Source organism: Macrobrachium nipponense, chromosome 27 (genome assembly GCF_015104395.2).
Source record: "Macrobrachium nipponense isolate FS-2020 chromosome 27, ASM1510439v2, whole genome shotgun sequence".
NCBI lineage: Eukaryota > Metazoa > Arthropoda > Malacostraca > Decapoda > Palaemonidae > Macrobrachium > Macrobrachium nipponense.
The window spans coordinates 47,729,838-47,742,896 of NC_087216.1; positions in this window are offsets into that span (position 1 = coordinate 47,729,838).

Below are 13,059 nucleotides of genomic sequence, written 5' to 3' on the forward strand. Positions count from 1 at the left end.
GTTGTAAGAAGTGCTAAATGATCCTCAAGGATCCCAGCAGTTGGCCTAAACGTTTAATTCATGTATATTACTGCTATACTGTTGGCGGCACTACTGCTACAGTGGTATTACTATGCTAGCACTGATACCCCACCCACATCTATGTATCGTTCCGCCATTCATAAAGTCTTTGGGTTTCAGAGCCAATGGAGTTTCTGTCTGGTGGATGGGCGGGGCAACATTTAGTCAAAAGGTGTTTGTTTACCTTGCTTACGTAATGAATGTTTTTCGACTCTTGGCTCGTAATCATTGGCCATGGCGTCGCCTAGATCATTTTTACTCTATAAGAATTAAAACTATCGGGTTTAGGTTATTGATAATGCTGACAAAATTTGTGTGTGGTTGTAAAATATACATATGTCAACTTTCAGCTACATCCGATGCTTTGACAAGGAGCAAAGTCCAAAAAACCGTGTTACAGAGACCCTGAATCTCATAGTAGTAGAGTTATGGTAGATGAAGGCGAAGGAGAGGTAGAGAGAGAGGTAGAAACTGAACGCAAAATAGGATGTTTGAAAAGTGAGATCCATAAAAACCAGCGCCTTCGACACAACAAAATGTAGTGATGGAAGTTGTGAATGTTGAACTTTGACACATCAAGTGGGTGGTTACCACGGCTCACGGCACCAACTCGGATTTGCCCAAGGGTGGTACCGGAAACAGTAGGCTTCAAGATCCACCAATTAAGAAGAAATAGGGTGTTCTCCAGTAGAAAAGAAGGAGGAGCCTGAATTGAAGAAAGAGGTTCAGACCTCAGTTGAAAGGACAGAAAAGTTTAGTTAGGAACTCACCTCTGGACGCAAATCATGTGTCGGTTGATGATACTCCAGTTACCCTGTGTAAATTGTGTGTGATTAGAGAGTGAATTCGTGTGTATTATAATAATAATTAAGAAAGAAAACGTGGTGTTTAACTTGCCCAGAATCCAATGAAACGAATCCATGTCAAAGCCTCCTGAGAAAGTGGATCAATGAAAAGAATTAAATTAAACTATTGAGAAATCTGCAAGACGTCCAGAAACAGTTAAGTATCCTACAATATATAATAATAAGTTGCTAAGAGAGATCTAAACTCAACAACCAATTAAAATAGATGAAAGATACCCCCATATAACAAACTAAAAAGGAAACAAGTACAAACCAAAACTACAGAAAGAAAAAGACTTAATAAAAAAAATAAATAAATAAAACATGAATGGTGTACAGCGAATGTGGATTCTAAGTGCAAACACCAACGCATATAGCGATGAAACGCACACATACACACAGGCACAGTGGAAAAATAAAAAGCGGAGAAGAAAATAAAAAGTACCGACAGACATTTAATTGAATTATCACTGAAAAGTGGAGCACTAATCACTAAGCGCCATAACACGAACCAACAAATAAAAAAAAATTCGAAGGCACAAACATTCTACAATTGCAAAAGAATGATCGAGTACAGTAACTTGAAGGACGAAGAAAAGGAAAAATCGTCGAAGCAAAAAGAAAAATATCTCCGAAACTGGGCACCGTCGACGTAGACACAACACAATTTCATAACCGAGAAGAGGGCGAACGAAATCGAGTGGCAGTAACTTACTTCATCGCAGCGACGAAACGCAGTGAGAAACTACGAAGAATAGTGAACATCAGATTTCCGCATTCCTGAGCCATATGAACTCGACAATTCCGAGAAGCAGACAAATTCAGCGCAGCGGAGCTTCATGGCAAACCATTGACTGAATTCTTCAATCAACCTGAGAGCGCTAACCATCGTTATGACAGAGATAGCGCCCAATTCACCAAACAGCGCTCAATTCCCCAAACGGCGTTGATTAGCGACGCTGAGTGACGACAGCCAGAAGAGAACGGCAGCAGAAAAATTCATCGGGCAGCGCGGAAGTGTTCGACGCAACCAGAAACAGAAGGAAAGGAAAAAGTTTGAAGTATCCTAATAGATTAACGTCTGATGATGAATTTAAATAGAATTTTCTCACACCGCACTGCATAATGATAATAGTAATGCTTTTATAAAGTTAATTTATGATAATCAGTTTTTGAAAAAAAAAAATTTTGCCATAAATTTTGTAAGAGAAAATATTTTTTTTTCCTTTGTTGTGTGATAAATCTAGAACCATAAAGATATTTCATTCAGTTTCACAAAGTGCAGTGGTGTGAATAAGGAATAGCGGCATGTACTAATGTTAATATTTTTCCAGAGTGAAGGAAGAAAACGTTAGATGTAAGCATATAAGAAAATTATATAGGCAAGATAGGGACCACAGACTTCTGCCAATATCTAATTACAATGTTGCCACGATTCATAATGAAATAGAGGTCTCACAGTATGTGTAATGGGAAATATACATGGAAACATAAATCTAATTCTTCTATAGAATAATACAAAGCAAATGTACAAAATGTTCATAAACTGTACGTAATGTAATTAATATACAGCATAACATTAAATATCTATACAAGTACAACCATGCATATAATTTTTTTTTTTTTTTTAATTGTATCTAGTCCTGCTGTAGTATGAAATGAATAGAAATTTTCATGAAATTATAACCAGGTTACAACGTAGCAGAACTCCAGACGCGAACCATTATAGTCAGACGCTCGAGACTAAATAATCAGACAAATTTTCCCCCACGACGATCGCATAGCGAGAGTCCACCCAAAGTATTGCTTTCAACAGTAGCAAATATACCCTTGACAAGTGTGATTGTTTCTAGCAACAATAACAATACTAACCCATTGCAAGTACTTAGGTATTCTAGAATGGCACAGGCTGCTGTAATAACACAGGCTACATGCTTTTGCAGTATTGTAGAAAAAGGTCATCCAGAAAAGAATAAATTAGAAGCGTACTCTGTGTCGCAGTGGAAAGCAGATACCGAAAGTCGGATTTCATCCCGTAGAATTACCCATGAATGCAAGAAAATAGATGAAGCTTTACTCTATGTTAGTTCAGAGAAGGGAGATGCTCATTGGACTCTAAATTCATTCAAGTTCCAGGAAATTAAAACTTTTGCAGAATTTAGGAAAGTGTGTTTTGAAATTTGGGTTGGGATCCTATCACCTCAGCAAGATCGATGGCCACAACCTCAGTAAGTTTTTACATCAGAAATATGACGGTATTAGTATAGCAAACCTCCAAAATGATGTAGAAAATGCCATCCATAACTTAACTATTGATTTAAAGAGAACAGGAGTAATTATTAGCGATCGCAATGCTTTTAGTGATGGTGTAGGAGATTTAGTGAGCTTAAGAAAGGTATTAAACTACATAGCCCATGGTATAGTATATGACGCTATCGAGTTTTTAAAAAACAAGAACCTAATCCCAAGAGTGATAGTCTCGCAGCTAGAAAGTTCATGCAAAAGGAATTGTGCAAAAGAGAACTGAATCTAGCAAAAAGAATTACAGGTTTTGTAAATAATGGAAACACAGGTAGAAATAGGAATATTTTTCAGAGAAGGACAGATTGTGTTCCAGACAGATCTAGAAAATGCAACCATAGACAACCAGAGAAACAAGATCCTAGGAATAATCATAAGAACAGTAATGGAAAATTTTTCCACGCAAACAGAGATAGTAGATATAGGCCTCAACAGCACGGGGGAAATCCAAACAATGGTAATCAGAATCAAAGTTCAAACGGGCCAACCCATAGTCAGAGTCCAGGAGATAATAGAAACACAAAATAAAAAACGAACAAAATTGTGCAAATTGTGGTTATTCCAACCACACAACTCAAAATTGTAGGCGACTAAAGTATTGTTCCAATTGTAATAGAACAGGTCACCTAACAGAAATGTTGGTTTAATATCAATCATACAACCAATAATGTTAGTACACCCCAAAATAATAATCAGACGCAGTGACAATTACAGAAAGGGGTAGTACAAAAGAGAGCTTCCATACCAATAGAGAATGAGAATGAAATAGTCAGTGTAGGTAAGGAAGATACATTCAAGTTGCCTTTTGAAGGAAATAGAGATAGTATTCTCAGTGAAGGATAAGGAAATATGCCAAGAAGATTTACCTATCATCCAAACAAGAATTAATGATAAACAATGCTCAATACTTTTAGATACAGGCAGTACAGTAAATATTATAGATAAACAAACCTTAATAAAACATTTAGGCTTTGCAGATTGAGAAATACAAGGTCCTGGTAGAACTATAAGAGGAATAGCAGGAAAACAGATTAATGCTTTGGGTAATGTCACACTGAACATAAAGATTTTAGACAAAACTTTTAAGGAAGTGTTTGTAGTATTAGAAGAAAGATTTTATCCTACTCAAACTCTGTTTTCATATAAAGCTATGCGGAGATGTAGAATAATGTTAGATTGTGGAGAAAATAAAATTAATTTGCAACGCAGAAATAAAGAAAATGTTTGTTTTCAGCTAGAAGAAGGAAAGTCTTGCATAAATCTGATCAATTTATCTGAGACGACATCTTCTAGAGAAGCGAACATCCAAGAAACTAAGATGGATAATAATGCTAGCCCGGGTAGCACAGATTTAATGGATAATAGTGAAATAAGTAGTAGAGATAAAGTTTTTGAAGAAATGTCCTTAGCCAGGAATAATTCTATGATAGATTGTGCACAAATAAATAACCTTAACAATGCAAGCCTTGATACTCAGAGCTCTGAACCAATTATTGCATGTGAACAAATTGATGAAGATGAATCACAGATTGATTATGAGCATTCAACAATAGAAGAAGATGAATCAGAAATTGATTGTACATATCTCATAATGGATGAAGGTAAAGAAGAAAAATATATCAATGAAGTCCTGTTATTAGGAAAAATAAATAAGAATGAATTCAATTCAACGAACGTCTGTTATTTCTCAGAGATACACGATGAGCAACAAATATGTTTAATTAGTACTGCAGATGACCATACTGTCAGATTTGTGCTTAACAGAGAAGTAGTTTTGTACCCGCAATGTCTAACCAAGGTTTTGTCTTAGAGCTAAAACATACGAAGACTTGTATGAAACAGATGCACTGCTAACTAATGAAGACTTACCTGATTTTGTTAGGATGGACCATTCCCTAGTTCACATGAATGGTACTAATTGCGAGACGTACGTCCAGAATTACTCAAACAAAAGACTATTACTAAGGTCTGGTATAGAGTTTTGTACAGGAATTGTAGTGAATAATCCTTTACTAACACTAGGTGAAAAAGCATTCTTCTCTTGCACAGAACAAAGTTCATTTTTTGATAAAGAAGTAAATAAAACAGACTTTCCTCAAAATAGAGATAAATTACTACAAATATTGGAGAGGTATAGAAAATGTCATTGCTTTAGAAGGAGATAAGTTAGGAAGAACAGATACTTTGCAGCATAAGATTTTAATACAAGATGGAGCTAAACCATTCTATATACCTAACTGTAAGTTACCAATAAGTCAACGACTGATTGTAGATAAGTTAATTGACGAAATGAAGAATAACGGAGTAGTAGTACCTTCTAAAACACCATATAATTCACCTCTCTTGTTAGTTCCAAAGAAAGATGGCAGTTGGAGAATGGTAATAGATTATCGGAAATTAAATTCACACACTATCCCAGATAGAATGGCAATACCTGTCATAAATGATATGTTAGCTCAATTAGGTGGAGCAAAAATATTTACTTCCTTAGACTTGCTCAGTGGATATTGGCAGGTACCCTTAGATGAAGAGGCCAAGCCTTTGACAGCTTTTAGTACAACATTTACAGTTTGAAGTGATGCCCTTTGGTCTTACATCAGCCCCATTAACCTTTACTCGATTGATGCTCCAAATCTTAGGAGATATAGAGGATGTTTCAGTGTATCTAGAAGATGTAGTAATTTCTAGTAAGGACTTGGATAGTTCACTTTTAGACATTAGAAATAGTGTTAGAAACACTGAAGAGCGCAGGATTAAAGATACAAATTAAGAAATGTCAATTCATGATGAGATCATTAGAGTATTTAGGACATGTCATCAGTGAAAATGGACTGCGAATGCAGGAAGGTAAAGGCAATTGTAGCATATCCAGCTCCAAGTAACTTGAAAGCCTTGAGAAGATTCTTAGGAATGATAGGTTATTATAGACCTTTTATTAAGGGATTTGCCACAATAGACAAACCTTTAACAGATATAACTAAGAAGGATGTATCTTATGAATGGAAGGCAGAACATGAAAGGGCTTTCCAAGCACTCAAGGAAATGATGACAAGAAATCCAATTTTAGTTTACCCAAATTTTTCAAAAGAATTTTACTTAGCCTGCGATGCTTCCAGTACAGGTGTAGGGGCAGTATTAATGCAACGGGGAACAACAAGAATGAGAACAGTATATTATGCAAGTAGCTTTTTGAATGCTGCAGAAAGAAATTATAGCACTACCGAGCAAGAGTGTTTAGCTCTATATTGGGGATTATGAAAGTTTAGGCATATTTTGCTAGGACATAAAGTCAATGTGCTTACAGATCACAAACCCTTTTGTGATCTATTTAAGAAAAGAGCTTTCACAAACAATATGAAATTTAACAGATGCTTTATAAGTGTCTTAGAATTTTCCCCAGAGTTTAGATATATCCAAGGTAGCTATAACACTATAGCAGATGTATTGTCAAGATCGCAAGAAGAGACTGAGAAACAAATCACAACTAATACCTTCTGCTTTAGTTGTCAGCTAATAGATCTAGATTTGGAAAGAGTTCAGATCGAACAACAAAAGGATGCTAACATTAGAAAAAAAATGGGTGAGTTAATGCAAAATGAGGATGATCAGTCTGAATTTCAGTTAATCAATGGAATTCTATATAAAACATCAGAAGAACCGAATGCTTGTTCACGTTTGTATGTACCTAACAGACTAACCCAAGAAGTTTTAGAACTAACATACTCTTAATAGTTGTCAGGACATCCTGGAATAAAGAAAACATGTAGAACGGTCATTAGAAACTATTTTTGGCCTATTTGCAATGAAGATGCTAAGAAATTTGTTGAGAATTGTCATATCTGTAATGTACACAAGGATAACGTAAATGTAAAGGCCCCTCTTGAGAAATAACCATCAGATTTAACTCCATTTCAAGTAGTTTCAATGGATTTTGTAGGTCCATTTCTAAACACAACAAGAGGTAACCGTCAGATATTAGTTTTCTTAGATTACTTGACTAGATATGTTGAGATCATTCCAGTAAGAAATAGAGAAGCAACCACTGTGGCAGAAGCTCTGAAATCTAGAATAATTACTGGACATTCATGTCCTCAAACACTATTATCTGATAATGCAGGAGAATTTACTAGTGACATTTTAAAGAAATTGTGAGTTTTATGAAATTAAAAAGTGTCAGATTATGGCTTATAAACCAAGCTCTAATGGAGCAGTTGAGAGAAATAATCGTAAGATAAAGGATGTACTGAAAACTTTGGTGACTCCACAGACTGAAGATTGGGACTTAACTCTTGAAGACGTACAGTTCACCGTTAATAACACTGTAAATGAATCTGTTGGTGAAACCCCACACTTTTTGTTATATGGCTATCAGAAAAGAATGCCAAAAAATCTTTTAGACGATGCAACTCCACCTAGACATACTTATAATTACGAAGACTATGTTGCATGGAAGACGAGAAGGACTTTCGAGACAGTTAAATGTACAGGGGCTCGATTAAAGGAGTTACATAAAAAATCTAGTAAGTATTACAATCAGAAATCAACAGTTCCAGATTTAAAAATAGAGCAACAAGAATATGTGCTTAACCATAGAATTGAAGGACCTAATGTTAAAGTGAGTCCTAAATTCCAAGGTCCATATAGAGTAATAGAAAGGTTAAAGTTAAATAAATTTAAGATAATGCAAGAATCAACTTTAAATAAAAACTGGTGCACATTGGAACCATATTAAAGTAGTTCATTTCTACATTTGGTCAGAAGAACATTTAAAAGAATTTAAAGAGTTAAAGGAGTCAAGTAGTGAAGAAAACATTAACGTAAATGCTTCCCATACTTCATCAGCATTAGTGACTCCGAGATACAATTTAAGGAAAAGATAGGACCAAGTGCAACGGTCAATAACTTTGCTGTATAAGGTTTACTGCTTAGAATGTATTTTGCAAGAAATACATTCCCTCTTGCAAATCAAGAAGGGAGCAATCTTAAAGGATCACGGTCAAGTCAAGATGATACACGATATTGCAGTAGTAAAGATTAACATAACCACCGTGGATCGGCAGCAAGAACAATTGAGGGAACTACTTAATGAACTTGAAAGGGTCATAGATATTAACCAAAATAGTACAAACACAAATTTGTTAATGAAACTCAGAAATGATATCAGCCAAGTTTTACCTAAAAGCTTTAGGAAGCGTTCACTTCTTCCATTTATAGGTACAGTATTAAACACTTTGTTTGGTGTGGTCACTGATACTGATGTGGATAAGGATAGAGCTAGAATAGAAAAGTTAGAAATGTGGGCAGCTCAACGAGGTACCATTATGAACAAAGTAATTGATGCGGCTAACAAAAACCAAAGTATAGTGAAAATAACGAGAAGGAGAGAGAGAGGAAGAGAGAGCGTGAATTGAGCTTTGGTGTGTGAGTCAGAATTCGATCAACAAGCCTAGACGTAACAAAACCTTAGTCACAGGACGTTGGACCATAACACCATCGCAATTAAAATCTTAAGACCGTCATAAATTCTTTGACCTGTGACCTCGCACCAGACTTACTCAGCTTCATTCGATAATGGAGCTCCACCTCCAGGAATGGTATTAACATGTTGAATTATTGGCTCTGCCTGGAAAAGGAGAAATTAACACGTTAACCACACCTAAAAGGGGATGGGGACAAGATAAGGAAAGACCGCTCCACGAATCAAGAATCCAGTTTGGCGGATAACCAAATCCTACACCGCCTAAGGAGGTGGTGCCGAATTCAAACCGAGGGTGACTGAATTTGAGAACGACACAAGAAGCCAGAGAGGACCGGCAGACATCATTCAGAAAAGAAGTAGAAATCTTGCCAGGGTCCAAAAAGAGATTTATAAGCTTTGTAGTTGTAACTCTAATTCTTTGCACAGTAAAGAAAGTAACTCTGACGAAGCATAAAGTTAAACATAGAACCAGACTGCAGAACGAATCATCAAGAAGCAAGAAGCAGGTAAGTGAACATACGTAACTCGAACACTCTACCTTAAAAAGGGCGCAACATAAAATTGGTGCCCGCGCTTCTGGATCCAGGAGACGTAACGTGCAGTGAAGATAGTTAAATAAATACACATTTCGAGTTACAACAGTGATAAATATCGACAAACAGAACTTAAAATTAATAACGACGGCAAAGAATAATAGTGATCGATAAAATCCTGCTTGAAGACATAAGAAAAACAACGAGACGTAGCGCGTTATGAAACGAAGGCATAATAAGTGGGCGACGCAGACATAACATCATCGAGTCGAGACGTGGAACTGCAGCACCCGACGAGTGCATTGCAGATGAACGAAAACACATTCCCGTTAAAAGAATCAATGTTACTGAAGAATTTTCGACAAGGACGAATCTTTGACGAACAACGAAACGAGAAAACAACGTCCGTTAAGATTGATTTTGAAACACAAGCGAATTTGAGTGCCGACAACGAAGGTAGTGATATTGGAATCAAATAAAAAAGAACGACAATAACTGAATTGTGTTTTATTCTTTCTATAAAAGTGTGTGAAAAGATTGCTTGTTCTTTCTCTTAGAAAATATAATTATTTTTTTTAATTCTCTCTCAATAAGAGTATAAAGATTTTTTTTTTACACTCGGTTGGTGATATGTGATTTTGAATACTTATGCATTTGTGTTCCATTTGTTTGAAATTTTTTTTTAACAGGTTGTGCACTTTTGAGTTTAAATTAACGAATTTATATATATATATATATATATATATATATATATATATATATATATATATATATATATATACTATATATACACATTATACCTTTGAATTAACAGTGCATGAAAAATTGTTTTTAGGTACTGTTGTGCATAGTGAACCATGCATATAATTTTTCTTTGAATATTGTGTTGTGTATCATTTTGTGTGACTAATTGTTGGTGATACTTTTATGCCCAATTTTACATATGATTTTTTATGCTGTTGTGTAATGATGAGTAGCATATGTGAATAAATTTTGGGGGGGAAATGCATAAGGCCTTTAACGAATTACTCGACACTGTCAGAGCTAGCTCATACAATTTAAGACCAACACCAGACAGACGCAGTAGAATCCCAGTTCCAATTTCACAAACCGTGGAAATACTAACACCAGTAACACAAATAACAATAATTATAACAGTGCCAGTAATATTAATAATATAATCACTAATAGTACTAACACGTTTCGAAACAGAAGAATGAATCAGAAAGCTGTAATAACACAAGCCACACGTTTCTGTGGACAAGTTGAATCTTCCCATCTAGACAAAAGTAAGCTAGAATCATATACAGTTAATCATTGGTTAGCTAACGCTGACAGCCCCATATCTTCAGGAGGAATAACAGATGAAAAAGCTAAAATTAATGAAGCCTTGCAGAAAGCCTAGAAGCTGTGCAATTTGCAAGAAGGTTGGGCATTTAACTAAAAGCTGTTGGTTCAATAACAAGGGAACCAATACGGAAATAATAGAAGTAAGTAACAGCCACCAAATTCCATATAACTCTTCAAGCCAGTAACAATTAACCCCTTCACAGAAGAAAGAAAATAATTCCCTTTAAGATGATAGAAGAGAAAAAGAAGAAATAGCTAGTATGGAAAATGAAGGTTCATCCTCATTTTCGTATATAAATAGCAAAGAAGTTGTATTCTCCATGAAAGAAGAAGAAATAAACAGAAAGGATTTGCCTATTGTGAAGATTCCAATACGTGGAAGGATATGTACTGTACTTATAGATTCAGGCAGTACAGTGAATATAATAGATAAATCAACTTTAACCAGATATTTAGGCATTTCAGAAACTCTGATTCAGAGTCAAAATAAAGTTAAAAAGGGAATAGCGGGTAAACAAATTAGAAGTCTAGAAAAAGTGAACTTGAAAATAGACATTTTGTCTCACAAATTTGTCGAAAGTTTTCTAGTTCTAGAGGACAGATTTTTCCTCACATTTAATTTAATGAGAATATGTGGAATAATACTAGACAGCAGTGAAGGAAAGATTACCCTGAAATAGATAAGCAGAAGAGCGGATGTTTTGCGCTTGACGAAGACAAGCCTCACTCAAATCTGATCAATTTGTCTGAGACAGTTTCGACAAGCGAGACAGACAGACGAGAAAGGCAAGATAAAATAGAAACAGATAGAAGGTAGGAATTCCCACCATTACAGAATACTGAATCAATGAAATGTGCACATATAGATGATATATACTCAGATTTAAGTAATTACTCAGATATAATTAAGGGTGATCACCGAAACTCTGAATATAACGAGAATCAAGATGCTTATACAGATACCTATACATATACATGTACTAATAACTGTAGCAATGTAGTAATGAGTTTCGAGGATGAAGGGAAAATACTAATTGAAGTATTACTATTAGATAAAATAAAGAAATCAGATATAAATAGTATAATAGAAGTAAACTGAACATGCAGAACTTCGTTATTTTTCAGACATAGAAGATGAAGAGGTATGTTGCGTTAGCATGGCTGATGATAATAAAGTACAATTTATACTCAACAGAGCAGTAACTTTAAATCCAAAATGCTTAACATAAGAGCTAAAGATGTTCTATCGTTGAACGATGAATTACCAGATTTTGTCAGGATGGATAATTCACTAGTTCACAAGAATGGTGATAATTGTGAAGCTTATGTCCAAAACTATTCAAATAACAAACTAACTAACTCTATACGCCGGAACTGTCTTTTGCATAGGAATGCCTATTAACAATCCTTTACAAACAGCAGAAGAAAAAGCATTTTTCTTTATAAATGGCCAAAACTCTCAAATAAATCAGAAAGTAAATAAAACAGATTTTCCAGAAAATAGAAACAAGTTAATTCAAATGCTAGAGAAACATAGAAATGTAATAGCTGTAGAAGCAGATAAACTAGGAAGCACAAATGTCCTACAACATCAGATTTTGTTAGATGATGGAGCCAAGCCATTTTTTTTTTATTCATAATTACAGATTACCAATAAGCCAGAGACCCAGAGTTGATAATTTGATAGAGGAAATGAAAAGAGATGGAGTAATAATTCCTTCTAAATCTCCATATAATTCTCCATAGTTGCTTGTTCCAAAGAAAGATGGCAGTTGGAGGCTTGTAATAGATTTTGGAAAATTAAACTCCAACACAGCTCTAGATAGAATGCCGATGCCGGTAATTCAAGATATGTTAGCTCAATTAGGAGGGGCTACAATATTTTCATCCTTAGACCTCCTTAGTGGATATGGCAAGCACCTTAGATGAAGAATCCAAACAATTCACAGCCTTCAGCACACAAAGAACATTTACAGTTTGAAGTAATGCCATTTGGAGTCGCATCAAAATGCGATCAACAAGCCTAGACGTAACAAAACCTTAGTCACAGGACGTTGGACCATAACACCATCGCAATTAAAATCTTAAGACCGTCACAAAATCTTTGACCTGTGACCTCGTACCAGACTTACTCAGCTTCACTCGATAATGGAGCTCCACCTCCAGGAGGAGGTATTAACATGTTAAATTATTGACTCTGCCTGGAAAAGGAGGAATTAACATGTTAACCCCACCTAAAAGGGGATGGGGACAAGATAAGGAAAGACCGCTCCACGAATCAAGAATCCAGTTAGGCGGTGAACCGGATCCTACACCACATAAGGAGATGGTGCCGAATTCGAACCGAGGGTGGCTGAATTTGAGAACGACCCAAGAAGCCAGAGAGGACTGGCAGCCATCATTCAGAAAAGAAGTAGAAATATTGCCAAGGTTCAAAAAGAGATTTATAAGCCTTGTAGTTGTAAGTCTAATCCTTTGCACAGTAAAGAGG